Source organism: Vollenhovia emeryi, unplaced genomic scaffold (genome assembly GCF_000949405.1).
Source record: "Vollenhovia emeryi isolate VEMERY1.0 unplaced genomic scaffold, V.emery_V1.0 DF941427.1, whole genome shotgun sequence".
Classification (NCBI taxonomy): Eukaryota; Metazoa; Arthropoda; class Insecta; order Hymenoptera; family Formicidae; genus Vollenhovia; species Vollenhovia emeryi.
In genome coordinates this window covers 1-5,274 of record NW_011964939.1, presented here as the reverse complement: position 1 = coordinate 5,274, position 5,274 = coordinate 1, and the positions used below count along the sequence as shown (strand labels likewise).

Below are 5,274 nucleotides of genomic sequence, written 5' to 3'. Positions count from 1 at the left end.
ATATTGCAACAAAACAGCAAAATGAAGGTAATGGGGAACGAGGTGCTGCTTCATCTTCTACTGTATCTACGTCAGTAATAGAACCCTGCACTGAGATTCAGGGCATAACTGAAACGAGAATTAATGAACTCCTCAATGAAAAGAAAATTTCACCAGACCTGGCTCCGATAACTACTGCACCATTAGAGCTTGGTACAGTTAATTCTTTAGATGTAGGCACTTGGCCGGCTATTCGGAATAGCAAAATTATTGACCATATAATAACTATGGGTCCAACGCAGATTCATCGAGATAACTTTCCGAAAGATGGGGCCGGTCGTCATTTCGCAAGATTTCATTACTCTAAGAAACTTGCAAATAATGAAACAATCCCTCGTCGTTGGTTAGTTTACTCTATTTCTAAAGATCGGGTTTTTTGTTTTTGTTGTCGGCTTTTCGATAGTCAATCGGCATCGAATTTAGTGACTGAAGGATATAATAATTGGAAACATTTGTCTGAAATTCTGAAAGTGCATGAAAACAGCACATCCCATAAAAAGTTTTACCTTCAGTGGTTTGAAGCTGAAATGAGATTAAATAGAGGAAAAACGATCGATTGTGAAAACCAAAAATTAATTAGTAGAGAAACTTTACGGTGGAATAATGTTTTGATCCGATTAATGAATATTATTCTTTACCTCGCTGAAAATAATATGGCGTTCAGAGGAATTTCGGACAAATTATATACACCGAACAATGGGAAGTTCTTGGGTTTAGTACAACTAATAGGCAAGTTTGATCCGATCATGCAGGAACACTTGAAGTTGGCAATGGCGGGTGATATTTCGGACCATTATTGCGGAAAGAATATTCAAAATGAATTAATAGATCTAATGGGCGAAAAAGTCAAATCTGAAATTGTTTCGCGAGTCAAAAACTCCAAATATTATTCCATCATAGCTGACTGCACTCCAGACATAAGTCATATTGAATAACTTTCTTTAACAATTCGATTCGCTGATTTATCAGATGAGAATATAAGCATAAAGGAGCATTTCATAGAATTCATTCCTGTCAATGACTCTAGTGGCGCAGGGCTTACTGAAGTGATTTTAAACGTGCTAAATAAACACGGACTTGAATTGCATAATTGTAGAGGTCAAGGGTATGATAATGGATCAAACATGAAGGGAAAAAATATTGGCGTACAAAAAAGAATCTTAGATTTAAACCCCTTGGCTTTCTTTGTACCGTGTGGCTGCCATAGCTACAATCTCGTACTGTGTGACGCTGCTAAATCGTCGGTGAAGTCAGTTACTTTGTTTGGAGTTTTGCAGAGATTGTTCAGACTGTTTTCTGGTTCTGTTAATCGATGGAAAATTCTAACCGATCACTTAGGATCCTACAGTTTGAAAAAACTGAGTGACACACGTTGGGAAGCAAAAATAAACAGTGTAAAAGCAGTCCGCTATCAAATTTGTGACGTACATGATGCTTTAGTTACTTTGGCTAATAAAACCGAGAAAAGTGATGTTATTGTCTCGCACGAGGCCATCACTCTAGCAGAACAGTTGAAAGATTTTGGCTTCATAGTTTCCTTAGTTACTTGGTACGAGATTCTTTTTCAAATCAATATCGTGAGTAAATCTCTGCAATCAAAAATGCATGGCCCTCGATAAATGCACCGAAATGCTGGGAAACTGTTGCAATTTCTTAGAAGAATACCGAAAAACTGGTTTCAAGAAAGCTGTTTTGACAGCAAGTGACCTGGCGAAAGAACTACAAATCGAGCCTGTTTTTAAGCCAATGAAAAGAGTACAACGCATAAAACGTCAGGCTGGTGAAACGGCCACGGACAAACCCATAGAATCCCCAGAGAAAAAGTTTGAAATTGAATTCTTTAATCAATTGTTGGATACCTCTTTAATGTCGATGAAAGAAAGATTCAAACAGTTTCATAATTATTCAGAAACATGGTCTTTTTTGTACAATGTAAAAAAATTACCTGAAAAAAATGAACTTCTGAAATTCTGTACTGATCTCCAACGAAAACTTACTAGTGGTTCCGATTCTGATATAGATGGTCATTTATTGTATGATGAACTCATAAGTCTTAAAGATTTTCTTCCGAATAACGATGATATTACTCCCATCTATATTTTAAATTTTATTAAACAGCGCAATATTCATGAACTATATCCAAATGTATGGATTGCACTTCGCATTTTGGTAACTATACCTGTAACGGTAGCTAGTGGAGAACGCAGTTTTTCGAAACTTAAGTTAATAAAGACATATCTACGATCAACGATGTCACAAATAAGACTTACTAACTTAGCTACTCTTTCAATTGAAAATGAAATTGCTGAAAACTTGGATTTCACCGATTTGATTCGAGTGTTTGCCGATACAAAGGCCCGAAAAGTAAAATTTTATTAAACCTCCGTAATCTCCGAAAATTCTAATTTAACCTCTGTCCTCTAGGGAACCGATAAAAAATTTTAAAAAATACAAAAAATTAAAAGGAAATAAAAAACGTATAAAATATAAAAGAAACAAAACATATGTAAAATATAAAAGAAATAAAAAAATATATAAAATATCAAAGAAACAAAAAAATTTTAAAAATAAAAAAACCAAAAACAAGGAGCTACAAAAACTTTCTACGTCCACGTCGTTAGCTCTGGGTAAAGCTAAAGGAAAGTTCTCTGAATTTTCATATGCGTTAATTCGTTTATATCCGTTTAGATTAGTAAAACTGCTATGTAATTAAAAAATGTTTACAATCTAACTACAGATTCGTAATCAGCGATATCGAAAACCCAAAAGGCAGAAGTACTTTAGTAGCAAAATGTGAAAATTTCAAAAGTTTTACTACCGTTCCGGACCAGCAATACCCTTTTTGGGGTTCTATATAAACCTGATAATTGTACACAACATGAACGTTGTATATGTATATACCAAAATTGTTTGCCAAAAGAGACCACTTTTTGATGAAAAATGCCACTCCTCTAATAACAGTTAACCGCGCGCGCGCACGCGCGCATTAACTGTATTCATCTGTAATCTATTGTTCAGTTATTCTATTTAGACTTCCGGTTCCGACTTCCGTAGGCCGTGAGTCGTAACCTTCTGCTTTACTAGTTTGAGAGTGAGAGAGATTCCCTAAAATCTAAAAACAAAATGGGATTCGTCGTTCGATATTATCACCTTGTCTTTTCTTTCTCAAGAATTTTGAGCCCTTGAATTTGAATGGGCGCCACGATAATCTTGCCCAGGGCGCCAATGTTGCTAAAACCGACACTGGTGATGCGCTAATATTGTACCATACGGGACAACCATATACTATAATAGGTCTGACTAGTAATTGATAGCATATTAGTTTAATTTTTGGTTTCAAGTCTTTGGAGTAAAATAGTCTTTTATGTATTTGGAAGGCTTTCCTTGCTTTTGATAGCTGTGTATTAATGTGCGAATTAAATTTTAATTTTTCATCTAAATGTACTCCTAGGTATTTTACGCACTTCTTATGTGGAATAATATTCGAGCTATCTGAACTTTCTTTAATTTTAAATATTTTGTAATGTCTTCTAAGATCTCTGTTTGCTTTTAATAAATTTGGTCTAAATAATATAGTCTCGCATTTAGTCACATTGATTTTTAATTTCCAGGAGTGGTAGTATGAGTGGATTCTCTCAAATCTATCTTGCAATTTAGCCTGGATGATAGAAGGCCATTTGTCCGTATAGTAGATTACGAGATCATCCGCGAACGCAATTGAACATATGGGGTATTCCGCATTTGAATTGTATAGGTTCAGTATGTCGCTCGTAAATATATTAAATAGGATAGGGGAATTTACGGTACCCTGTTGTAGTCCATTTATTATCCTAAATGTAATAGTAGAACAGTCTTTCCCTGACGCAGTTGTGAATGATCTGTTTTTGATCATATTACATATTAGCTCTACTAAATAAGGAGGAAAGTTTTTTTGGAGAAGTTTGAATATAAGTCCCTCATGCCACACTGAATCGAATGCTTTCTCGAGATCAATTAGGCAGGCTCCTACACATTTATTGGCATTGAGTGCCCAGTTGATATCTGAGGTAAGTTTATTAACCGCGTGTATTGTCGAGTGACGCGCTCTGAACCCGAACTGGTTTTCAGGGATTATTTCTTTTTCCCTGCAAACCTCCAGTATTGCGTCGTTTATAACCATTTCATATACTTTACTAATATTCGGCAGCAAGCTAATCGGCCGGTAGTTTGAAGGATTACTATTGTTTTTATCCTTTTTTAAGACTGAGATGACTTTTGCCTGTTTCCAATGTAATGGGAATCTTCTGTAATTTAGGAGATTGTTAAAAAGTATGGCGTAATGACGCATTAGTTTTAGAGGTAAGTGTTTTAATACTATATTTGGGATGTTATCGATACCCGTTGATTTTTTATTATTTAATTTTCTGAACTTTTTTTCTAATAGGGCTGTATTTGTAAAATATTTTTGCAGGTGGTCAGTACACTTCGGGTCGTCAGCACCGTTGTCGGCATTAAAGGAACACAGTGTGTCTTCGTTCTTCGTGTTTTGCTCTAATCTAATGTATTATAGAATAATTCTACTTTATTGTTTACTAGGTCAGTAAATTTTTTCTTTCCTTCTACTTCTTTATTGTTTACGTTAGCAAAGTAGGCTCCCATTACGTTTAATTTATCATCTATGTTGTTTACTAGCAAATTGTTGTCTGTATCGTGGGATAAATTATTTAGATCAAATCCATATTTATCTAGCATTGGTTTATCTTGTTGGGGAATTTTTAGTACTGCTATTTCTGCTAATTCTTTTTTCCTATATATTTGGTTGATGTTCGGGAACATCTCTGCTGGATTATTGCAGGGGATGTTTCTTATTTTGTTACCCCAGTATTTGTTAATGGAGGCCGAAAATTCTAGTTTAAGACGCATTCTTACATCTGACAGAAGACCTTTTAATATTTTGATGGCCTGTTGGTTCTCATTTGGCCACGCACGCTGGGCTTTATGTAATTGGTTAAGTATATGAGTTTTGAATTTCTTTAGATTATTGATGGTTGGATTCAAGTATGAATCGATTGAGTTTTTGTAATTAATTTTTGGTATGGTTTGATCCATAGCTTCGCGTATGTTGGCATCAATTCTTTTTAGGTTGAATAGGATTTCTTCGTAATTTAAATTTCTGTGGCAAGGAATGTCGGATGGGAGGTCATTTACAAGCCTTTCTGCAAAGGCCTCCCAATTTGCTTTTTTGTAATTTATGTT

At 35.1% G+C, this 5,274-nt stretch overlaps 1 pseudogene; it reads left to right on the top strand.

Moving 5' to 3' along the window:
- The first annotated feature begins 1,163 nt into the window (after positions 1 to 1,163).
- On the top strand, positions 1,164 to 2,418 carry LOC105570990 (annotated as a pseudogene).
- The last annotated feature ends 2,856 nt before the right edge of the window (positions 2,419 to 5,274 follow it).